The 27022-nt window shown below is 42.0% G+C and overlaps 1 protein-coding gene across 1 annotated transcript in view; it reads right to left on the bottom strand.

Moving 5' to 3' along the window:
• The window catches only part of SCHIP1 (schwannomin interacting protein 1), a 431576-nt gene that overhangs the window by 276240 nt on the left and 128314 nt on the right, over positions 1-27022 (bottom strand). The gene's annotated exons all lie outside the window — the stretch shown is intronic.

Genomic DNA, 27022 nt, shown 5'->3' with positions numbered 1-27022 from the left:
TCACACACACTCCAAAGCTACACAAATACACACACATTCACACACTGCCATGCTACACCAATACACACATACATCCACATACTGCTATTCTACAGAAAAACACACCTAAAATCACACACACTGTCATGCTACAGAAATACACACCTACATTCACATACTGCTATTCTACAGAAATACACACCTAAAATCACACACACTGTCATGCTACAGAAATACACACCTACATTTTCAATTCACATACTGCTATGCTACACAAATGCACAATACACACACACACTTGTAGCACAAAAATATCACTATATGTTCAACCCTTAAATCGTATATATTATATATTATATTCAAAACTGAAATTCTGGTCTTTCCTCCCTCAATTTGTGCTACTCCTGTGTCTGTCTCCCAAGTCAGCTCCACAAAGCAGGCTTGCTGTCTCTCTTTGTTCTCTTTGACGCCGACCTCTCCTTCACGCCTTATGTTCAGTCTATCGCCAAATCCTGCCGCTTCCTTCCCAAAAATATTGCACACATCCGACCCTACGTAATGCCAGATGCGACTAAGGTCCATTCCACTGTCCTTTCTCGCCTTGACTACTGTAATCCGCTTCTCAGTGTGGTCTTACGTGTTCCCAACTTGCGCCGTTACAGTCCATAATGAATGCAGCAGCGAGGCTCATCTTCCTGTCCGCCCGCACCCCCCATGTCTCACCCTTCTGTCAGTCCCTACATTGGTTTCCTATAAAATATAGAGCTCAATTTAAAATTCTGGTTCTTGCTTTCAAATCTCTGCAAAATGCTGCTCCCACCTATCTATCCTGTTCCTGTGAAACTCACTTCCCTCCTCTGTTAGATGCTCACCCAGTCTCCACTCCTTCAAAAAAAATCATTAAAAACCAACTTCTTTATAAAAGCGTATCAATTAAACTGTTAATAGCTCCCGACTGATTCCTGTCTTGCAACTGTCCTTAGTCTAATACTATCCTTACCTTTTGTGTCACTTTACCCCACTCCCTCTAGCATCTAAGCTCATTGAGCAGGGCCCTCAACCCCTCTGTTCCTGTGTGTCCAACTTGTCTGGTAACCACTACATGTTTGTTCATCCACCCACTGTACAGCGCTGCAGAATTTGTTGGTGCTACATAAATAATAACATAATAACCATCTCTTGACCCGTCCTCCCCCTCTAACTATCGTCCCATATCCCTGCTCCCTTACTCATCAAAGCTTTTGGAAAGACTTGTCTTTACCCGTGTGTCTCACTTCCTTAATTCCAACTCTCTCCTTGACCCTCTTCAGTCTGGCTTCCGCCCTCTCCACTCTACTGAGACCGCTCTTATCAAAGTGACTAATGACCTAATCTCCGCTAAATCCAAAGGTCACTACTCCATATTAATTCTCCTTGACCTCTCTGCTGCCTTTGACACAGTTGATCATGCTCTCCTCCTTCAAACTCTTCAATCACTCGGTCTCTGTGACTCTGTCCTCTCTTGGTTTTCCTCCTATCTCTCCCAACGCTCATTTAGTGTCTCCTTTTCCAAGGATACCTCCTCCCCTCGCCCTGTCTCGGTTGGAGTTCCCCAAGGCTCTGTCCTTGGTCCCCTTCTATTTTCTCTTTATACTGCCTCTCTTGGAAAACTTATTGCCTCTTTTGGATTCAACTACCACCTGTACGCTGATGACACTCAGATATACCTCTCCTCACCAGACCTCTCCCCGGCCGTCCTGCAACGTGTCACTGCTTGCCTCTCTTCCATCTCTGACTGGATGTCGTCACGCTTTCTCAAACTTAACCTCTCTAAAACTGAACTCCTTGTCTTTCCTCCTCCTAATACTGATCCTCCTCTCTCACTCTCCCTTCAAGTCAGTGATATCCACATAAGTCCATCCCTACAAGCGCGCTGTCTTGGCGTCATACTTGACTCTGGTCTCACCTTTGAGTCTCACATCCAGTTTGTTGCCAAGTCCTGTAGGTTCCAACTCAAAAACATAGCCCGCATCCGCCCCTTTCTTACGCAAGATGCTACCAAGGAGCTTGTCCATGCTCTAGTAATTTCCCGCATGGATTACTGTAACCCTCTCCTGATTGGTCTCCCCAAAAGCCGTACTGTCCCACTACAGTCTGTAATGAATGCTGCAGCTAGACTGATTTTCCTATCCAGTCGGTCCTCTTACACCTCGCCCCTCTGCCAGTCCTTACATTGGCTCCCTGTATCCTGTAGGAGTCAATTCAAAGTGCTAACCCACACATTTAAAGCACTGAACAATTCCAGCCCCTCTTATATCTCTTCACTGATCCAGAGGTATGCCCCTCCTCGTACCCTCCGCTCTGCCCGCGACCACCTCCTGACCGCTGCTCGCACCCGTACGGCCAACTCACGCTTGCAGGACCTCTCACGGGCGGCTCCTCTCCTATGGAATAACTTGCCTACTGCCATCAGACTCTCCCCTAGTCTTCAATCATTTAAGAAGGGCCTTAAAACCCATCTCTTCAGGAAAGCGTATGGCCTCCCAGAGTAATCTCTCCCTTACATACCTGTCTCTTGCTCTCCTATGGGATAGTGCTTTGCTCTCTCCTCCAGCTCTGCTTCACTCCTACTTGATATTTCCTATCCTAATGTTTCTAATACCCCACCTCCTATAGACTGTAAGCTCATTTGAGCAGGGTCCTCTTCAACCTATTATTCCTGTAAGTTTTCTTGTAATTGTCTTATTTATTGTTACATCCCTACCCCTCTCAAAATATTGTAAAGCGCTACGGAATCTGTTGGCGCTATATAAATGGCAATAATAATAATAATAATAATAATAACTCAATTTACATATTTAATATTAAACAATGACAGGCATATTCAGGCTTAGTTACAGACACATCCATACTGTTTTTAAGAAATGTCATAAGCACACTCTTACAGACACTCGCATACTTCCAATTACACTTTTTGATACACTCACAAATACTCTTACAAACACAAAAGCTTACAGATACACTTCTAATAGGTTTTGACAGTCATAGATAGACACTTTCACAATTGCTCTCACACAAACAGACACTCTCAGGCACACTTATACACTGAGAAAGACAAAACACACAAAGGTTCAGTCGAAGGATCTTAAGTGCTTTTTTAATTATATTTCATTTTGTCTGTGGTGGCGTTAAGGGGACGTGAGAATTTTGTGCCTATAGGCGCTCATGCTAAATCCGGTCTTGGTAACAGAGGGGGAGTTGTAACAATATTTTGTTATTTATTTTTTTTTGTTTAATTATATTTTAATAATTTCTTTCAGGAGATACATGCAAATACAGATGACATTTTATTATTTTGCTTTTAAAATGAAATATGTTGGTGGTTTGACTGATTTTAGTTAGGAAATGTGTGCTAGTATTCATGCATGTATTTGTGTATATGCACAAACTGAGTCAAATGTCAGATGGGGAATCTGTGGCTCCACTTGGAAACTGGACCCTTGGTGGGAGCCAAGCACACCAGCCCAGATACTGCCAGCGTGACACTTCAGCTTGCTAATGATTACTGATTTATCTCAAAGCCAACCCTGTCACATTATCTCAGTGATTTACCTTTGCCAGGCTGCCAGGGGCGTGCTAAGCCTAGATGCATTTTCAAATAGCCCATAAGATAAATCTAGCTATGGTTACAGCACTTCGCTTGTCTGATTGTCAGAACACAGACACAGTTCTTTCCTTTTCAATTTTATAATTTGAGGTCTTCATAATTTGCTTAATAAAATACACAAGAGGCAAACAAACATTAAATCAAGACAATGCAAAACCAATTAAACAATAATACAAGACTTGAACAAAACTGAACTATGCAATATCTATCTCTGTCAGTCTAAAGCAGACATTTTACGCGAAGAAACAATCTAGAAGTCCCAACTCACCCCATACAAACATAATATGAGGTAATTCACATTTATTTACTTACTCAACAAACCGTTGCCAGGAACGTTTTTCTTTTGTCACATAAGAGATTGATTTTTGTTTTGTATTATTGGTTCTTTTTTTGTACTTTTGTGATTAATTGTATGTGACCGCTGTGAATCAAATCAAATATTTATTGAAGTACATTTTGGAGTGCATCTCTCTAGAACAGCTAAATAAATATTGACACGTGAGTTCTGTACAACAAAAGGATTCTAAATGGAAGATAGTTGATTTTGCACACTATTAATTTTATATGGCATATCAGTTCATCTGTGAGCTAATACCTACTCTTCTGTGATCAATGTACCAATAAAACTCAGTCTCACTAATTGATTATACAAATAGTTATTTCTACTCGAACTATTGCTGAAACAGATCCTGTATATGGAATTCCTATAAGAACACTGCCAGTCCATAACAACCTGTCCTTCAAACTAGCATTCTGGGACGTATTAGAGTGCATGTCAGGCGACCTTTTCTGTGGCAACTGATTAATGCCTGATTCAGTGTGTTTAAATTTTACATTGTGCCAAAATAATTATATGCAAGCACTTTGGCTTGGAGACCATATAGGTTCAATTATCTGCCAATTAAAATAAGACTGCCATGGTATGCATGACAATGTCCCTTAAAGGTAAATTGTATTCATTTTTTATTACAGAAAACAAAGTATTGCATGTAATATAATCCCTGAGTGCATTATTTTTTTATTTAAAATATATAGTGTAATCACTTTTTTTAGGGACTTTCCTGAATTACCCTTATTCTGTGGGGGCAGGCATCTTTAGGAAGCGCCTCTGGTGGCTTTCACTCTAACAGCCACTAGATGCTTAGGTATGGTAAAATTTAAACAATACCATTTTTTCAGAGACAACCTTTTTTACATTGCCTTAAACAAGGGACCTCATTTGGTGTCCGTTTAAACACTATTCTAAAACGAAAACCCTTAATATCTAAACAATTAAAAAGAAAAGTAATTGCTACTGGAAAATAATCACACAGATACTCTGAAATCCATGTATGATATATCTGTGTTAAAGAGAACGTGCTGTGCTGAGCCCCTGACTAGGTGTTCTGAGATTGGGACATTTATTTTGATATAAATTAATGCAGTCTGACAATTAAACTCCCATGAGACGTATGCTCTAGCCATGAAAAATAAGCCACTGTCTGTGAATTACAGAAAAAAGGATGAATTTTAAGAACAAAAAAAAGAAAAAGCAGCAATCTTGACTTGATTTTATCATATCGTCATCTCTACAAATAATTGATTGAACGTGGCAGAACCAATGAGCAGGACTATGTTACAAAACGTAAATGTAGGTTCGAAGGCCATAAATTGACTGTGAAATTATATTCGCTTGCTAAGCGGTATTCATCTTTCTACAGTGAAATAGATGAAATATTTTAAGATGTGAAAATAAATCAATTCTACAGCAAGTATAACTTCAACTTGCCCCCCCTCCAGCAAACTGTCAATTAAACAAATCCTACAAGACAAATATTTCCTGAAAGTCAGTGTGACTTAACACCTAGGTTTCTGAGTAATTAACCTTTTACGTAGTATATTAGTGTTTGGTGACCACATGTTCCTCTTGAGTCCTTAAGAGTTCCTGAGTCACTTAACATAGTTATCTGTCTGCAGTTAGTTTTTTCATTAGGTTCTGCCACGTTCAATCAATTATTTGTAGAAATGACAATATAAAAAACAGAGATAAAGGATGGCGCTAACAGTTAATTATAATGTATTAAAATATCATATATAAAAAACCAGTGCAGCACACATAAAAAAACCACCCAAGTGTATAGTCACTGTATAACACTTACATACAAAGATAAAAAGAAGAGAGGGCGGTGGTTGCGCACACAGTAAATGATATCCTTAGTCTTAAGTGCAGACCCTTAGGTTCTGTGAATATAAAAAACCATCATAGGGCAATACATCTTAGACACAATAAAAGTATAAAAACTTGGAAAACTCACAATATTTAGAGCCTTTCTGAGTTGGCTCTAAACTTTTAAAGCAGTATGATCAATCTGGTGCTGGTAATGCAGTATTGGTCCCTTGGGAAAAACGCCAACCGCCTCCTTTGTATAGAAATCAGGAACCAGGATCACCAAGTAAGTAAAAGGTAAATACTTTAATTTAATACATAATATATATATATAAAGCACAACGCGTTTCGACATAGTCAAATAGGTCTTCCTCAGGTGCATAACAAAAATGGACTGACAACTTTCTTATATACCATGCATAATACATACAATTACTGATAAATATTGGCAGCTGTGAAGTCCATCCTTAAAATCCATATAAGGAGTGTTTACGGCGAAGATTATAGTACTTATGCCTCCTCCAAGATGGCCGCCGTCTGTTGATGTCTATAGGAGTGCGTGCGACCTTCCCAAGATGGCCGCGCGTCATTACCAAGAGGATATGTGTGTTCCTTTCCGTTTCGCTTTACTCCGGTCACGTGATGCAGCTTCCAGCCACGTGACGCCGGAGAGGGGCGTGGATAAGTGATTACACATACGGCCAAATCATAAATAAGGAGGATAGAAAACCCTATCACTCCAAGTCCGTATTTTAAGTCCATATCACATAGAAATTAAGAAAGAGAGAGAGTAATATCAGGTAGAGGTATCATATAACAGTGTTATTAAAAGGAATGAGTGTAATACATCATCATGATTGAAATAAATATAATAAGAGCATTTAAATAAGTAAAATTAATATAGTAAAAGCCTACATATCGAATTTGATTATAATAGATTAGTAATATCACACACAAAAGCGGAAATTTATAAAATTGAGCTTATTCCAAAATCAATATTTAAGCCCTTTGGGCATAATGTTTGGAGCTCAAATATCCAGTTTGATTCTTTTCTATTTAAGTTCATAGCACTATTGCCACCTCTCCAATGATTTTCTATTTTATGGATTGCTGTAAATTGCAAATCATTAGGATTAGAGTTATGTCTTTCTAAAAAGTGACTAGATACACTATGATTTAAAAACCCAATTTTTATATTCCGGATGTGTTCATAAATCCTAGTTTTTAGTGGTCTTGAGGTTTTTCCTACATACTGTAGGCCGCATGTACATTGCAGCAAATAAATGACGTTGGTAGACTCACATGAAATAAAAGAATTAATGTTAAAAGTTTTTCTAGTTATATTAGAGATAAAATCAACTTTATTTTTATTGGTTATATGAGTATTTCTGCAGGCATAACAGTTACCGCAGTGGTAAAAACCTTTTTGCGTTTCTGACCACTTAGTTAAAAAGTTAGAATTCTTATTTTCTTTATCTACATAGTTAGAGGTTAAGATTTGCTTAAAATTTCTTGCCCCCCTAAAAATGAACTTGGGTTTGTCCCCTAAAAATTCTCGCATTTCATGTTCCTGTTGTAGAATGTGCCAATTTTTGTTTACAATCCTTTTTAAAGTGCCCACGTTGCTGCAATAATTAAAGATAAGAGGGATTTGTTTATTCAATTCTTTTTTATCTTTGTTCTTATAATTCAATAGCTGTGGTCTATTTAAATCACCAATATTGTTAATATCCTGTTGGAGATCTTTTTCACAATATCCTTTTTGTACAAATTGTTTTTTTAAAACTAAAGATTGAGAATTAAAATCCTTTTTGTCTGTGCAATTTCTTCTCATACGTAGGAACAACGTAGGTACAAATCTCGCCTAAACCAAGAAGAGAGGCCCAGAGGTTTAGGACAAGACATAATGATGATAGATCTTTCCAAATCCCCTTAAAAAACAGATTTGAGCGATTAAGGAGTGACAAAGGAGAGGAGGTTTTTTTAGAACCAAGATGGATGAGGAGAGAAGAGTTTCATGGAACTCCCACAAAAAGATATAAAGAGATAAATCAAGAGAGGAAAAAAGTGACGATAATGAAATAAGAATTTTTAATTTATCTAATACACTTTTATCACCAACAAAAGAGAAAGTTTTAAGAAAGGGTTTTAAATATGCCCCAAGTTGTTCCGTAAACAAATTTGAAGCATTTATTGATGTTAATAGATTCACCAGAAAACTGTGTTTAAAAAATTTTTTTAATAAAGAAAAAATTGATACTCCCCAAAACGAAGAAGTAGAAAGTGTAAATACAGAATTAGTAGAAAACAATATTAAACACACTAATTTTAAGAAAAAATCTTCTTTTAATCCACAATACCTGAAATCACATAGTATGAAAGTATTTAAAAGGGCTTGCTTAGATGAAATATATAATATTAAACCTCTATCTAAGTATGAACAAAACCTATCACTTAAAGAAAAGTTAACCCTCAAAGACTTAAAACAAAATTCCACTATTGTAATCAAACCCGCTGATAAAGGGGGAGGGGTGGTTATTTTGGAAAAAAATGCATACCTTGATGAGATCAAACGGCAACTCCTAGATGATACTACCTATACAAAATTGGAGAAAAACCCGACAACTGACATTAAAATAAAATATGAGAGTTTTCTTAAAACTGGGATGGAAAATAATGTACTAGACAAAAATTAACTTTCGTTCCTCCAAGTACAACATCCCAAAATACCGGTCCTTTACATACTGCCCAAAATACATAAAGACTTGGTAAACCCCCCAGGAAGACCCATAGTTTCGGGGATAGATTCTCTTCTGTCGCCACTATCCCAATTTATCGACTATTACCTACAACCGCTAGTAAAAAGGTGCCCCTCACATCTACAAGATTCAATGAATCTTTTAAAGATTTTAGATGAATTAAAATGGGAAGAAAATTACCTATTAATCACGTGTGATGTTACGAGTCTATACACTATTATTGAGCACTCTAAAGGTATTGAGGCAACTACTTTCTTTTTAGAACAATCCAAGGAATTTTTAAGTACCCAAATCGATTTTATTACTAAAGGTATTCAGATGATTTTAGAAAATAATTTTTTTTGGTTTGATGGTGACTTTTACCTTCAGATTAAGGGTACTGCTATGGGGACCAAGTTTGCCCCCAGCTATGCCAACCTGTTTATGTCTTATTGGGAACATTTATTTATTTTTCAGGAGCATGGCTGGGGGGCAAACTTGGCCCTATACAGACGCTATATTGATGACATTTTTATTATTTGGAAAGGCACTGAGGCAGATTTTAATTCTTTTTTTAAATATCTTAATTCGAACACTTGGGGAATAAAATTGACCAAAAATGTTAGCCCCTACACTATCGATTTTTTAGATTTGAACATTTTTATCTCTGATGAAAAATCTAAAACATGCACCTTCTTCAAACAAGTGGATGTAAACAGTTTTATTGAAACAAGTAGTTGTCATTATGATCCATGGATTAAAAATATTCCAAAAGGCCAGTTCCTACGTATGAGAAGAAATTGCACAGACAAAAAGGATTTTAATTCTCAATCTTTATTTTTAAAAAAACAATTTGTACAAAAAGGATATTGTGAAAAAGATCTCCAACAGGATATTAACAATATTGGTGATTTAAATAGACCACAGCTATTGAATTATAAGAACAAAGATAAAAAAGAATTGAATAAACAAATCCCTCTTATCTTCAATTATTGCAGCAACGTGGGCACTTTAAAAAGGATTGTAAACAAAAATTGGCACATTCTACAACAGGAACATGAAATGCGAGAATTTTTAGGGGACAAACCCAAGTTCATTTTTAGGGGGGCAAGAAATTTTAAGCAAATCTTAACCTCTAACTATGTAGATAAAGAAAATAAGAATTGTAACTTTGTAACTAAGTGGTCAGAAACGCAAAAAGGTTTTTACCCCCGCCCTCTCTTCTTTTTAGAAATGACAATATGATAGAATCAAGATCACTGCTTTTCTTTTTTTGTTCTTAAAATTCCTACTTGTCCCCAGGAAGTATTGAGAAAGTGCGCTCATTTCAAGTTTGTTCAAGAGAGAGAATGTAATCGAACTGACTTTGCATGATAAAAACTACCTCTTCTTTAATGAGCCCTGTCTATTAATTAGTGTGGAGTAACAATGAGAGATGGTCTTTTCTTGATTAGCACGAGACAGCAGTTCTGTGGCATTAATCTGCTACCTGCACTAACCTGGTACCTTACTCTGGTTTTAATGAAATAGGATTGTTTTGGTTATGCCGCCTGTAATCTGTTGAAGCCACTCTCCCAATGTGGGGGTTACAACCGTGAGTGCCCCTCTCACAACTGGGGCTACTACTGTTTTCACTTTCCACATCCTATCTAGCTCCTCTTTCAGCCCTTAATATTTGTCCACCTTCTCATGTTCCATATTCTTGATATTATGATCACTGGATATTGCAACATCCACCACTGCAGTCTTCCGTTCCTTATGTACTACCATAATGTCGGGTTCCACTATTCATTATTCACCTGCTGCTGATGGTACTTCCCATGGAGTGGTTTGTCTTGCCATGAAACCTCCTCTTTTTTTGCATCCTCTATCTGCTGTTGTCTCAGGCTCTTTGGGAGCCATCTTTGTGATGAACTTGTGGGTGCTCTGTGTTTCATCCTGAACCTTAACAATAATCAAGCCTGACCTTCTACCTTCCAGCTGGTGTACAGTGTCTTGGTGTTGGCTTTCGAGTTGAACCCCCTATTCATAGTGAATAGTTTCTGGGTCTTTATGTCCACGGTGTCCTGCTCTTATCTGGGCCAGGTAATTATTCCAGCTGGATACCGGATGGCTGGAACGGCGAATTTGCTAATGGCATAGTTCTTGTTCTTTGCACTGAGGTTGGACTTAAAGACCTTTCTAACTCTCTGGAGGTACTTAGGTGTTGCAGTCCTCCTTGCTTCTTTCTCAGGGTTGCCATTGTCAGACATATCCACAAACACCATGTGTTTGTGGTATCACCTGGTACTTGTAGGCCTATTTGGCCTTTTAGCACCTCAACTCCTTCAGTGATCATCTTCCTACTTTTTGCTATTATGTGTACACACTTATCTAGTCTGAACAACATTTTAATGCTCTTGCTGTATATCCTACTGAGGTGTATCAGTGAGTCAACATCCCACTTAAGCTTGGCATACAGCTTGATGTCAAATATATATATATATTTGTATGTATATGTGTATATATATATATATAGAGAGATCTGTCTGGAAAAAGTCCAGCCATTGTTAATAACGAGAATGGTTTGTGCGACATAGATATAACCTGGCAGTCAAGGAGAGTGGACTGGAATGCGCATGCGTGACCAATGACAACTTCTCTGTACTAGTCAATTTGGGCATGTGTACTGTGTGGCCTTTGAATTCAAATTGACTGAGCGAGTAGAGCAAAATCACCTGAAAGGGAAGAGATTTCAGACCGTCGATGAGATTCAGGTAAATACGACAAGGCAGCTGATGTAGATTCCAACAAAGAATTTTGCAGAGTGTTTTGAACAGTGGAATAAATGCTGGGAGAACTGTGTGAGGTCTTAAAGTGCCCACGTTGAAGGGAACTAAGGAGTCATTGTCCCATGTACAATGTTTCTTGTATTTTGTACCTTCTTCAATAATTATCTCTATTTTTCATATTACATGGATGGATACTTTCCAGACAGACTATCTATCTATCTATCTATCTATCTATCTCTCTCTCTCTCTCTCTCTCTCTCTCTCTCTCTATATATATATATATATATATATATATATATATATCAGTTGGTGCTATATAATATAATGAAACAGAGGGAGAGTGAGAGAGGAAGAGAGAGTGATTTTAAAGACCATAAAGAAACTGGGATAATAAGATTCTTTTACATTATTGTACTACTTATTGGTATAGCTACACCCTTATCCAATTAGCATGTTCAGGTTAGTGCAAACTCTCATATATGACGTAGGGACCTAAAATTTATAACAGCTGATCTCAAAAAGATTATTTTTGAAAATTAGCTGTAATAAATTTTGGGTGCCTGACGATGGTGTATGCTTGAACAGAAACACGTTCATTGGCTGAGAGTGTCAGATAAGTACTTTCAGCCAATAAATGAGAGCTTGTATACAGAAAATGCACAAAATGAACATTAGCAAGCTTGGAACTCTTGTCCCACTGAAGTGGTCAATGTTCTTGCAGTAACCCTTTAATAATATGCTCAGATTCTTGTCATGAGGGTAGATATAGATGCCTAGTTATTAGTTATTAGTTCTTTTGTAATCACGGGCAAATCAGAATTAAGAATTCACAGTAAACAATGTGCATAAACAATGTGCTCACAGCTATATATTTCACAGCAATGTTTTTTTCCACCATTTATTTTAGGCAATAAATGATGCTTGTCCCATTTATTTTTTACTTTCCCGATCAGTCATTTTAGCCATTTGAGAACACTCTCGATGCAATCAAGCTTCACTCCTAACCAAGACCAATTTACAAAATAAATGAATGTGCATCACAAGCTGTTAGCAATGCCATTATCCTGTGTTGTTACCTGTAAGTATGTGTAATTTATAGCCAAGTTTATCTGAGTTTTATTCAGCTTCGCTTCCAATTCTAGCAAGATTGTGACAAAGGAAATATTAAATGCTCACCGGGGTCCATTATTTCAGTCAAGGAAAATCTTCCATGAACCAGGAATTATGTGCCAATTTGTTTTTAATGTAGCTGGCTCACAACCATTTCTGTTTGCCAGAAAAGCAGCATGCCAGCGTTAATCCAGTGCTCTGCTAAGGTTCCTTCCTGGGCTCTCGGCTGAGCTTTCAGCCTTTATTTCCATGCCTTTCTATATTGCATTGTATTACAGAAGGCAATGCTGTGCCTGTGGGAAGTAGTTGCTGAGATTTAGACTAAATTAACCTTTTGTTAATCTATTACATGGAAGTAATACCTAACTAAGTTCTTTTTATTGTCAGAAAATTCAAAAACGAAAGTCCAGTAAACCAGAGTAGTAAAAAAAAAAAAAAACAACACAAATTTTATTGACATGCCATAGCAAGCAATGTGTTAACTTAAGACAAAAAAACTCAAAATTAATTGAAAATGAACTTAAAATTTACACGCCTACAACTGTCCCAATTTCGGTAGGGCAGTCCCAATTTTTGGGTCCTGTCCCGCTGTCTCAACTTTGTTCCCTGGTGCCTCACCTTTGGGGACACCAAGGAATTGTCCCCATAAAATGGAGTGTGAGTGCATCATCAGATGTGCTTGCACTACGATAAGAGCATTAAGACCCTGCAGAAAGCACTGAGACATGGGTTCCTGCATGTCCTGTCCTGAGAGGGCTGGTGAGTTTGATTGATATGCAGCTTGGAATGCATTCAACTGTCAATTCTTCAGGAGGACTGACCCCCTTTTGTTGTGCCTAATCACCAAATTTGTCTTGTGATCATCAGTACCTAATAAGGTCTGTAGCGATACTGATGGGCACACTTCCCTATTCGTGATGAGGAGGTTGAGTAATATGCAAATTAAATCACTAAAAAAACAAGTAGTATGTAAAATTAACATCATGCTTTAATGAATACACTGTAATCACAAATCACAAATCACCAAATCACTAATTTTATGATGCATCTATTGGTTATTAATTGTGCATGCATTCAGCTTAATGGTCAATCAGCTTACTATATCGATATCAGCTTAAGTATCAGCTTAAAATACATCACAATAGGAGTAGTTCCATGTTTAGGCTGGGGGCAGTTTTAAGCCAAGTCGGATAAGATGGAGCAGAGCACCCTGTCATGTACCTCAGTAGGTGAGCTACGCGGCAGTAGAGAAGGAGTGTCTAGCCTTGGAGTGGGCCTTGAAGAAACTGACCCCTTACTTATACGGACGGGAATTTACACTGATTACTGACCACAACCCGTTGGTGTGGCTTAACCGGGTTGCAGGTGACAATGGCCGACTGTTGCGGTGGAGCTTGGCACTTCAGCCCTACAATTTAACCATCCCCTACCGGCCTGGTAAGCAGAATGGCAACGCCAACGGGCTTTCTCGACAAACAGAACTCAGCACTTAGCAGTAGTCCGGACATCCCCAAGTTGACCCTAAAAAGGACAAGCTGGGTCTATCAGAGTGTTCCACATGGGGGGAGCACTGTGACAGATGACCCTGTCCCTGAATTATTGTTTTATATTGAATGGTCCAGTATACGAACATCACCAAACAAATTACCCCATTTGGTTAGTATACCGAACAAAGTACCAAATGGACAGACCACCCACAACAGTTGTGTGCCGCTCATTGACCTACGTGACCTCATTCACACCTTCACAAACCACAATTACCTGAACATTCTAAGTGGTTGGGTGGGTGGCCACCGTTCATATGGACGAACACGAGGTGGCAGCCATCTTGTTCTCGCGAATGCTTACAGCGGTATTTGGTCGTTGAGTGTATGGAACTATTATTGGGCACTCAATGGCACGAACACCGCTGGAACTTCCACCCCCACAGGTCTAAGAAGAGCGGCGTCTGCTGGGAGCAAACTCCCGATTCAGGGGCACACGGCCAATGTATGCAGGATCAGTTATCTTTGTTATTTTATTATTTTGTACTCCCGAAAGGGGCAGACCGTTCCGCCTAAATTCTTGGAACTCTTTTGGGCAAGCGTCTTGTGTGTGTGGTCGGTCTAAACTATAACCCGGTGGCGTTTCGGCTGCGTTCATGACATCTAAGCACTTTTCGGATATGTTGGGCACTCAGATCCAGGCTATCCAGAGATATAGGACTTAGGGGCGTACCTAATTCTATATTTTGAGGTGTTTGTGTTATGTATGTCCTGGACCTGAGAGTTAATGTATTTACAATGTGTACTTTGTTACAGTCCCCTCTCAGGTCCAGTGGGGAATGCCCCTGGAATATGTAATATGCAACCTTGAATGGGGACTTGCATATAAGATCAGTTGTGGCTGCCATTAACAGTTTAACTTCATCCTCAACACATAGCCTTGTCCCGTGATTGTAGGGAACAGCTATACCTGCTTTATTACCGCTTGGATTACTGCTTGGGAATACTACGGCATCACTCATACTAGGGAGAAAGGACATCTCTAGTGGCGGAAACCCCTCTTCTCTCAGGGTGGCTACCACATTGACTATCAGGGAGAGCAGGAGAGATCTCCTACAGGTGGACCTCAGAACATGCGCTGTGGATGCTACGGTTACTCCCTAGCTGAGAATTCTAGCACTGACTAGGGAGTATAGGAACAGAGACATCACTCCATTCAGATGCTGGCACATGATACTGACAATAATGCCAACATGTCAGCATCTTGTTGAAGGTCTGCCCAGCCTGGGGAAGTGTCCTTAGGAGAGCCATAGAGAGTAATAATCATATATAGAAAAGTTACATGGAATACCTTATCTCTTTGATAAATGATGTTTCACTTAAGGGTAACATGTCATGACATAGGTAAACTATTTAAAAAATGTTAAAAATGTTAATTAATATGATCATGTAACAGTATTCATCTGTTCACCATGTACCAGTATGCTACACCTATTTGCACAATGTAAGTGTGATGGTGCTATAACTAGATCAAAGAATACAAAATGTTTCCAAAGTATTAATTCTAAAAGTACAAAGTGTTTACGATATGGGCTCATCAGATACTCGTGTAGAAGAGAAGGCTTGCTCTGTGCTTTCTGGAACTTGAAAAGCAGGATCATCACCTCATATCCAGGACTATTAGGAGGGTATGGATTACCTGTTGAGGACCTCCTGTATTTATAAAGAGTGGAACTGGGTGGAATGCAGAGTACTTACTAAATAAGTGTCATTATCTCCTGGTCAGCAGTTTTTATAACAGAGATATGTTTTTCAGAATGCTGAATGCTGGTGCTCTGAACATATTGTCCTCCCATGGGATGGAACTGAATTTGGTAAAATTCCTTGTCACTTTCATTTATGCCAAATCTTGGCAGAGCTGTATGGTACAACTAAATTCATTAGAATCTCTAAACTACTAAATTTGCTGCCAAGATCAGCTGAACATCTCAGTCTCATTGAACTCAATAAAGACATGATTCAAGCTATATTTGGTGATGGTTCTTCCCAAGTTTTAAATTAAACTTGAGAGGTAAAGCACTTATGACCAACATACTTATAACCAACTGGAAAAATGCAACAGATTGAAAGAATTGAAACAACTTTATTAACCAGTTTATCTCCATGTAAATGATTTTACAGCCAAACCACAGACGATAAGTTGGTCTTGAATTGGGACCTGTGCACAATTATCTTGCAGATGTGGGATACCAGAGAGACAATCTAAAATAAGGGGATCATGGAATGGACAAGAACATCTAAGGATGTTTCCACACAGCTCATTCTCCAGCCCCTCTATTTTGGAGGCTCCCAGTGTTGGGAGGTATCAAATTATTAGTCACAACATTTGTTTTCAGAGTCCCTTTCATGTTTCTCGATAGATAATTTACCGCGCACAGTGATGTTGTTTTTGCCCAGAGAATTTTATAGTCTGAGATTTAGTGATGCTTGACACAATAATAGTCAGAGTGGCAGATTTATTTGTTACTCCTGTGTGTTTGAGCATATGAAGAACATTGAGTGGAAATCCCATGGGTGAAATAGAATAAACAAAGTAAGATATGTATCTTAGGATTGACAAAGCCAATGTATCATTAGGACAGTGCTGCAGCAATAACGGAGTTAACGAGGTTCCCTGCTTTACCACCTTGAGACATTATAGAATTCATCAGGCATCGTGAGGCCCTGCGACATGATGGAGTATTAAACAGAAAATCCCTTGAACCTGAAAATAAAATCCTGTTAAGACCCAAAAGATAATAACGGATTTTGCCTTTTATCTTCACCATATTTTTTTTGCTGCGGCTATAACTACTAGATACCAGATATCAGCAGTTACCATAGCAACATACGTTATCTTAATAAATGCACAGTCAGATTGCCTTACAATGTGTCCCCAGAGCTTTGCACATTGAAAAAAAAGTCACAGTATAAGTTCAGTTTTGTTTCCTTTTAAACTTGGATGACAAAATCAGGGGTAAAACCTCCACTGTGGTTCTGTATTTTTTTATGATTATTGTTATATTTAATGTGATTCAGGAGGAAAGCATGGGGGAATCAAGGCAGCATTCCCAACTCTTTCTGACTCTACTTATTGAATTTGGGGTAGGTAGGAAAGGTATTTGTTCTGGTTGATGAGCAGTGTGTGAGAACATCACTATTCGCCTGGGGACTGAGCATCTATTTGGTTTTTGGGGATTAGCACCCTGTGCTAGCACTATTTATTCTGGGAACCTGTGCAACCTCTGGGCCTCTAATCATTGGGCTTAGGACCGCCTAGCCTGCCATTATTCATTATCCTCCACCTCACAGGCAAGTAGGTAGAGCAAGAGGTCAAGGCAATTTGTTGGCCTCTTGCGATCTGCTTTTGAAACTCTAACCTACCTCACAAAGGGGCGGAAAGGAAGCACTGAAAGAGTTACATTTATTATATGTTGGGTTGTTGTGCATGCATATCAAGGGTTTTGGGGCTGTGAAAATTGAGGCTACCACAGTCTAAATAGTTTTTTTTTTTTTTTTAAATTGCCAATTCTTTTCACCTGTTGCCCAGTGCACGTAAAAAGCCATAGAAACATAGCGAGCCCTAGAAACATAGAGCTGGTTTTGAATAAAAATATTAATCTACCAGATTTCTGACATATTTAAGAGTGTCCTATATCGTCATTCATCTATTCCACAGAATTCGGTGTCCAGAACTGCATTACACCTGTTATACTGATATATCTATAAATAGCATTCAGAGCATATAGAAATACGAGATGGCTTAAGACTTCTCTTAGTCTGTCATTTAGTTTAGTTTTGGTTTAAAACCTAAATAAAAACTGATAATTATCGAGAAGAATTGTATGCTCTCTCTAGCATCTTTTCCTACAACAGATGCATAAGTATAAGGAACTAATTAAAACCTGAGAGTTACTTACCCAATCATCCACTAGAGAGTTTTAGGACTAGGTTAGTCACCCACTCAGCCATTAGAGAAGAGAAATATAGATGAATACACTCTAACTTTAGGACTACATGTTTGCTATTCCTAATACATATAACCAAATATTTCTAAGCCGCTGGCCCAGTCTGAACAATGTATCAGGAAGATGTAACTTTCTAAATGATCTATTTATATATAAGTATCCACTTACTTTGAAGACTCACACGCTTAGTCAAATCCCTGGTGCTGGTATTTCTATTCCTGAAATCCGTCAAATAGGAGATATAAAGTATGTACAACACTCTTAAGTAGATGTATTAAAAAATAAAAGAAGAATTCTAAGCTGTGCAAGTTTAATAGGAATAGCTTAATGCAAAGATAACAAACTTTCCAATACTTAAAATATGTACGCATAGGATAGAAGGGGAGGGGGCGAGGAAAAAAAGATCCTAGAGTGATCCTAAACGCATTTCACATCTATATAGACACTTTATCTGCATCATGACAAAGTGTCCATATAGATGGGAAACGCGTTCCCGATCACTCTAGGATCTTAGGGTCCTCTCCCCTTCTATTCTATGCGAAGATATTTTTAGTCTTCACATTTTTCTTTTTCCTTTGCATTATACTCTAGTGAATGTATGTTGTATCTGCATTATTCCTATTAAACCGGCACAGCAAAGAATTTCTGTTATTTCTTAATGCATGTACTTTAGTTATTCCTATTATTAGAGTGTTCCTTGAAGGATCATACATTTTAATCTATAAATTGCATATTGACATATTGCTAGCAAACATGTAATTACATTTTTTTTTTTAGCAATTTATATAATTTGACTCTCATTACCTGATATAGTTGTAGTTATGTTGTTACTATGACATTAGTACGACAATAAAGATTAAATGTAAGGATGTTGTGGCGTCGCTAATATGGTAACATCGCATCACACAACATGCATCTACAAACGAGGAATTGTGAGATGTGGCTCATATTTATAGTTCTTGGTGAATGATGGGTTCACTTTCAGTGGTTTTAGTAAGATTTTCTTTAGCAGCCTGCGTGTTCATTACTAACCAGTTCTTGAGAAGTGATTGCTCATCTCATTTAATACATCATTCTAAGCGAGCATACAAGCACACTTCTGTAATGTAAGTAGGTACTTAAAGGACAACATTCAAATACAAAACAGTGCATAAATAAGATATATTCCCATATGTATAGGCAATCGTGATGGCCCATTCGTTGTTTATCTTCACAGAGATAAACACTTTCAATGTAAGGCTTGGCTTATCATAGTACTCAAGATTCAATAAAGCATGCACATGTTTTTCCCTGAAGTGTGAATTGTTGGTGATTCAAAGTGAATAGAAATGTTTTGGTCAATATAACTGATTGGAAGAATTATGCAAGTTAGCTATATTATCAGCTCAGATGAAATGCAAAATTCACTTTGAAATTCCTGGCTTTTCACATTTTCGTGAATAACACCTGGCAGTGCCCACAAGGTAAAGAAACACAAGGTTCAGACAGATCATCTCATGAGAGCATGATGTTACTCAAACTAGGCAAACCCAAACTTTATTTTAAAAAATCTTATAAAGATACTAAATAGTGAAATTACACATACTCTATGTATCACACAAATAACATAGAACATGGAGCAACTTAATACTAAATTAAAGGAACACTTCAAGCACTATAATGACTGCAGGCCACTAGGAGTGCCCTTGCAACTTGACAACTTAAATGTGGTCTGCCCTGTGCTGAGTACCTACTCTTCTGCAGCCCAGAAACTCCCCCTTTGGGCAAGCTCGGTAGTGCATGCTCACTGACTAAGGGAGCTAAGCTAGCACTGTCAGTCAATGAGCTGACTCTACACAGTACAGGTTAGCTCAGGTAGCTAGTAGAATCTCCTTGCATCAGTTTCCTGGCTAAGAAGAGGAAGAGACAAATGCCTGGCAGACCCCAGTTAAGTTCTCAAACCATTCTGAAGCAGTTTAACTGATTATACTGCAAGGGAACCAGGGCAATCCAGGCACCATATTCACTACAGCAGGATGTAGTAGCTATGGTGTACAGCAAGCATGTCAAACTTGCGGGCCGCAGGTGGCCCACAAGGACCATCACGAGCTGCGAGTACATGCTTGATGTTATAGCAGAGTAGGCACTTGCTTTCCCCACATTGCAGGTGCCTACTCTGCTTACACTTACCCGGCCGGGGGGGATGGCCAGCGAAGGAGCTCAGTATTCCAGCTCCTCACTGCTCCCTCGCGCGCCGACTGAAGTAAAGCCGGGCGCTGAAATATGACGTCATATTCCGGCACCCGACATCACTAAACCGCGTGCAGGGGAGCTGTAAGGAGCAGGAAGGACCCCAGGGAGATGCCCCCCATCGACTCCATAAGGTAAAAAGCAATACTGAAGAGTATGTGTGTCTAAGTGTGTGTGTGTGTGTGTCTGTCAGTGAGTATATGTGTGTGTCTGTCAGTGAGTATGTGTGTGTCTGTGTCAGTGTGTGTCAGTGTGTGTGTGTGTGTCTGTCAGTGAGTATATGTGTGTGTCTGTCAGTGAGTATGTGTGTGTCTGTGTCAGCGTCTGTCAGTGAGTATATGTGTGTGTCTGTCAGTGAGTATATGTGTGTGTCTGTGTCAGTGTGTGTGTGTCTGTCAGTGAGTATATGTGTGTGTCTGTCAGTGAGTATGTGTGTGTCTGTGTCAGTCGTGTCAGTGTGTGTGTGTGTGTGTCAGTGAGTATATGTGTGTGTCTGTCAGTGAGTATATGTGTGTGTCTGTCAGAGAGTATGTGTGTCTGTGTCAGTGTGTGTGTGTGTCTGTCAGTGAGTATATGTGTCTGTCTGTCTGTGAGTATGTGTGTGTGTCTGTTTGTGTGTCTGTCTGTGAGTATGTGTGTGTGTCTGTCTGTGAGTATGTGTGTGTGTCTGTCAGTGAGTATGTGTGTGTGTGTCTGTGTCAGTGTGTGTGTGTCTGTCAGTGAGTATATGTGTGTGTCTGTCAGTGAGTATGTGTGTGTCTGCATTTACACGCATTCACCAAATCCATCCGAATTAGAACCAGGGGCTGGAGGTTCAGCGGTGCCTGCACGTAACAGTGTCCAGGTTTGGTGCATGAAAGCCGGGCAGACAAGCGCTGGCTGCCCGGGGAGCTCCAGAACAGCGCCATCGTGTGGCGGCTAAGTCTAACCGCGACCACCCAGTAACAATCAATTAAGCTGCGGTTAACCGCAGCTTCAGGGAGGTAAATGGAGGGCACACTCCAGCTTCTGAGTGGCCAATTAACAGCGCCGGCCGGCTTCCCACGGCTCTGGGGAAGCTGATAAACGGCTGTTTGTTCAGTAGATAGAATCTACCGAATGGCTGTGCAGAGAGGGAGAAATAAATCCTCCTGCACAGCAAAATTAACCCTTTAGCTGCCGGTCCATAATCTAAAGGCAGCAGGCGGGCAACCAGGCTCCTCCAGTTCACAGTGGCGAGGTTGGCTTTGCCACACTTCTCCCCTTTACCAATTAGACTAACAGGGTACCTGACCTCCTGCCGGTCAGTGCCCTGGTTAGTCCAGCAACCCACCCACAAAGCAGAAACAGCAGTACAGCCCACCCACAATAAATGGTTACTACACCTGGGTAGAGGAGAACTTTGTCCAGGTCCAGATGTCTCACCACGGCTGTGTGGGGGACTGGTAGTCTGCCTTGGTGGGTTGCTGAGTGGGCAGAGACCAGCGGTACTCTGCCCTGGTGCCAGTACTACCGCGGAAGTAGCCTGGTTGGAGCCTGGTTGTGGGAGGGAGAGACCGACTGTCTCCCCTCTGGATACACCGCTTTGTGGCTGGGGAACAGGACCGACCGTCCCTACCCCTTGTGCTTTAAGCGCAGAGACTACGGTTCCATCTGCACCGTTGTGGGGCTTAACATCTCCCCTTGGTGGGTTAGGCTGTCGCTGGAGAGAGGGTGTAACAGGCTCCTCTATCTGGACGGTAGACTGCCGCTGGATAGAGGGGTTAACAGGCTCCCCTCCTTGACACTCTCTCTGCTGGTGGAGAGGGGGACCAGCTGCCTCCCCTTTCATTATCTTGTCCTGCTGCTGGGGTGCGAGACTGATGGTCTCTGCTCCCTGCAGGACACTCTGCCGCTGGGGAGGAAGAACGACACCTTCAGCTCCCTGGGGTACACACTGCCGCTGGGGAGGAAGGACGGCACCTTCAGCTCCCTGGGATACACACTGCCGCTGGGGAGGAAGGATTGCACCTTCCGCTCCCTGGGGTACACACTGCCGCTGGGGAGGAAGGACGGCGCCTTCAGCTCCCTGGGATACACACTGCCGCTGGGGAGGAAGGATTGCACCTTCCGCTCCCTGGGGTACACACTGCCGCTGGGGAGGAAGGACGGCACCTTCAGCTCCCTGGGATACACACTGCTGCTGGGGAGGAAGGACGGCACCTTCTGCTCCCTGGGACACACACTGCCGCTGGGGAGGACGGGCGACACCTTCAGCTCCCTGGGATACACACTGCTACTGGGGAGGAAGGACGGCACCTTCAGCTCCCTGGGGTACACACTGCCGCTGGGAGGGAGGACGGCACCTTCTGCTCCCTGGGACACACACTGCCGCTGGGGAGGGAGGACGACACCTTCAGCTCCCTGGGGTACACACTGCCGCTGGGGAGGAAGGACGACACCTTCAGCTCCCTGGGGTACACACTGCCGCTGGGGAGGAAGGATTGCACCTTCCGCTCCCTGGGGTACACACTGCCGCTGGGGAGGAAGGACGGCACCTTCAGCTCCCTGGGATACACACTGCCACTGGGGAGGAAGGATTGCACCTTCAGCTCCCTGGGGTACACACTGCCGCTGGGGAGGAAGGACGACACCTTCAGCTCCCTGGGGTACACACTGCCACTGGGGAGGAAGGACGGCACCTTCAGCTCCCTGGGATACACACTGCCGCTGGGGAGGAAGGATTGCACCTTCAGCTCCCTGGGATACACACTGCCACTGGGGAGGAAGGACGGCACCTTCAGCTCCCTGGGGTACACACTGCTGCTGGGGAGGAAGGACGACACCTTCAGCTCCCTCGGGTACACACTGCCGCTGGGGAGGAAGGACGACACCTTCAGCTCCCTGGGGTACACACTGCCGCTGGGGAGGAAGGATTGCACCTTCCGCTCCCTGGGGTACACACTGCCGCTGGGGAGGAAGGACGGCACCTTCAGCTCCCTGGGATACACACTGCCGCTGGGGAGGAAGGATTGCACCTTCAGCTCCCTGGGGTACACACTGCTGCTGGGGAGGAAGGATTGCACCTTCAGCTCCCTGGGATACACACTGCCGCTGGGGAGGAAGGACGACACCTTCAGCTCCCTGGGGTACACACTGCCGCTGGGGAGGAAGGACGGCACCTTCAGATCCCTGGGATACACACTGCCGCTGGGGAGGAAGGATTGCACCTTCAGCTCCCTGGGATACACACTGCCGCTGGGGAGGAAGGACGGCACCTTCAGCTCCCTGGGGTACACACTGCCGCTGGGGAGGAAGGACGACACCTTCAGCTCCCTGGGGTACACACTGCCGCTGGGGAGGAAGGACGACACCTTCAGCTCCCTGGGATTCATACTGCCGCTGGGGAGGAAGGATTGCACCTTCAGCTCCCTGGGATACACACTGCCGCTGGGGAGGAAGGACGGCACCTTCAGCTCCCTGGGGTACACACTGCCGCTGGGGAGGAAGGACGACACCTTCAGCTCCCTGGGGTACACACTGCCGCTGGGGAGGAAGGACGACACCTTCAGCTCCCTGGGATTCATACTGCCACTGGGGAGGAAGGATTGCACCTTCAGCTCCCTGTGATACAATCTGCCGCTGGGGCGGAAGGACGGCGCCTTCAGCTCCCTGGGATACAATCTGCCGCTGGGGAGGAAGGACGGCACCTTTAGCTCCCTGGGACTTACTCTGCCACTGGGGAGGAAGGACGGCGCCTTCAGCTCCCTGGGGTACACACTGCCGCTGGGGAGGAAGGACGGTACCTTTGGCTCCCTGTAACTCACTCTGCTGCTGGGGATCTGGGCCTGCTGCCCACCATCCCGTTAGGCCCGGTGGAGAGACCTCGGTCCCATCTCCACCTGCCTGTTGTGGTTCCTCACAGGACCAATCTATGAGGACCCCTACTTCGGGTTCTTCCTGCCCCCTCAGGGGGAGACGGCTAACCTCCTTGGATGCAGCCTCTACTCTGCTGCTGTAACACTCTTTCCACTGAGCATACTCTCCGTCCATCCTTGAGTTTCGCTCAGCCATGACCTGGTTCCAGATCACCTGGAGTATCTCCATGGATACATAACCCCCATACTGGGCCACTCGCTGCCTCACCTCGGCCAGCCCATCATCTTCAGCGTCAGAGCCTTCCATACTTATCTGCTCCAAGTCGCTGGATACCTCTGCTGCCAGGGGCGCTGCACGAGTGCTAACGTTGCCCTCAATTTGTAACTCCAAGTAATTGGTGTTCTGTAGCTGTCCTTCTGGCTGTAGGAACGATCCCGCCACTTGCCACCAATTGTAACCGACCATTTTGCTCAAAAGAGGATAAAAATCGTTTAGGCGATAATCCCCTTTTTCCTAGACCAGCAGCTACTGCAAGCACCAATCTCCCGAACTGCAAACTGTATGAATTCTGGAAACTCCCGAACTGGAAACACACGAACCCTGGAATCAGCCGAACAGGAAAAGCATACAATCCGCTTACACTCCTGGCAGTCAGCATACAATCCAATTCTCCCAAAAACGAGACGACACATCGGTTTGAGGGTCAAGCAGAATCTGTTTTACTGAGGGCTACCTGCCCAGTATTTATGCAGGTCTCCCACTTGGTGGACACTCCCCTAAGGGACCAAATAGGAGACTGAAACAGCAGACAGACATGTATCACTTTAGTACATACAGCCACAATACTTTCCCACAATGCATCCTGGCTTCCTCCTCTCTGTCCTGGAGATAATTGGAGAAGTAATTCAATTATCTCCCAGGACAAAGGCAAAACTCCATTACACACGTGGGGACACAAAACAGACTATCACTTTAAAATACATAAAGACACATTTTATACATAAAACACAGACATGTAACATATCCCCAGATAGCTCAGGTCTGAGTGCACATTATTAGGTGAATGGCACTCAGACCACCCGAATACAGTTTAATTGCCATGGAGCTAAAGTCTTTAATTATACGAAAAGGCTCCATGGTTGTGCTATCTGGGTTAAAACATTCACATAAAACAAACTACCGAATTTACATGCATTCACCAAATCCATATGAATTAGAACCAGGGGCTGGAGGTTCAGCGGCGCCTGCACGTAACAGTGTCCGGGTTTGGTGCATGAAAGCCGGGCAGACAAGCGCTGGCTGCCCGGGGAGCTCCAGAACAGCGCCATCGTGTGGCGGATAAGTGTAACCGCGACCACCCAGTAACAATCAATTAAGCTGCGGTTAACCGCAGCTTCAGGAAGGTAAATGGAGGGCACACTCCAGCTTCTGGGTGGCCAATTAGCAGCGCCGGACGGCTTCCCACGCCTCTGGGGAAGCTGATAAACGGCTGTTTGTTTGGTAGAAAGAATCTACCGAACGGCTGTGCAGAGAGGGAGAAATAAATCCTCCTGCACAGCAAAATTAACCCTTTAGCTGCCGGTCCATAATCTAAAGGCAGCAGGCGGGCAACCAGGCTCCTCCAGTTCACAGTGGCGAGGTTGGCTTCGCCACAGTGTGTGTGTGTGTGTGTGCAGCCCACATAAACGTAAACCTTGTTTATGTGGCTTGTGCCACACTTTGAGTTTGACATGCTTGGTGTACAGGGTGAACATTTTTATCTTATTATAGATGAAAATGTAACTCAATCACAGTGTAACAATCTGAAAAAACACTCCCAAATGCTAGCACAACAAATTGCAAATATGGATGGATTAATCGCAGATACTACTCAGTGCCACAGTAATACAACTGTAATTGTCTTAAAATATCAAATATTGTCATAATGATGAAGGAGGATATACAGTGGTACCTCGGTTTGCGAATTTATTGTGTTCTCCGGGACGTTTCTTATTGCGAAACATTTGTAAATCGAAATGTGGTTTCCCATAGGAATGCATTGAAAACCAATTAATCCGTTCTGGAGGTCAGAAAAAAAGTCAAATTGAGCTGGCATGGAAACCAACCCACAATGCAGAACACACAATAAAAGGCATGCAACCGACGAGGCTCAGCTCCCTTCTTTTCCACAGCTTGAGAAATGCACCAAAAAGTCCCAAAACAACTGCAAACAATTTCCAGAATGGCTCCAAAACTCAATGCAAAAGCCACTCCAACACCTCCGCACTCTACACCATGTGCTACCCACAGGTTCTAGCACGCAGTTCTATAAACCTCCCAGGGGCAATGCATCCTGGGGAAACTTGCTTTGTATTGCAAAAAAAAAAATTGTAAACTGAGGCTTCATTTTCAATGGATTTTCATTTCTTAACCGAAAATTGTTAACCGAGGAGTTTGTAAACCGAGGTCCCACTGTATAAAAGTAACTGCAAAGGGTGATTTAGGTGTCAATTTAAATTACACTCAAAGGGCCACTCTCAGCACCAAAACCACTACGGCTTATTGCAGTGATTATGGTGCCAGGACACTGTTGGTGAAGTCCCTACAATTTATGTTAATTATAAGTGTTTTTTTTTTCTTCTTTTTTCTTCAAACCAGGGCTTTATTGGAATCCAAACCGTGGTACCTCAGCAGGCCAATCCACTTCTGGCAATCCAAATTTGTACACATTGAGCACAGTAAATGTTTGCATTATCTCAGAGGTGGCAGAGGGGTCAGGATTTGCAAGCTGCTTGAAAATTGTTTGGCAAAAAACAGAGGGACGGCACCAAAAGATAACTCACATCATAGCCACTACAATCACTTGTAGTGGCTATGGTGCAAAAAGAGTGGCTTTATCAAGCATACTTTATTATGGAACAGAACCCTGGAAATCAACACAATTAGTATATTACTATATTACTTTGCAAAGTTGGAATTTGATAATAACACATTCCTTTTACGGAATAAAAACATACAGAAGCAATCCAATTTCGAAAACATAGCTTAAAGTGGAACTGTTCGATCAGTTTTGTGTACGTAAGAAACATAATTATT

This window comes from Pelobates fuscus, chromosome 2 (assembly GCF_036172605.1).
Source record: "Pelobates fuscus isolate aPelFus1 chromosome 2, aPelFus1.pri, whole genome shotgun sequence".
NCBI classification, from domain to species: Eukaryota; Metazoa; Chordata; class Amphibia; order Anura; family Pelobatidae; genus Pelobates; species Pelobates fuscus.
Note: the sequence above shows the minus strand (reverse complement) of the source record. Positions and strands in the feature narration are given on the sequence as shown.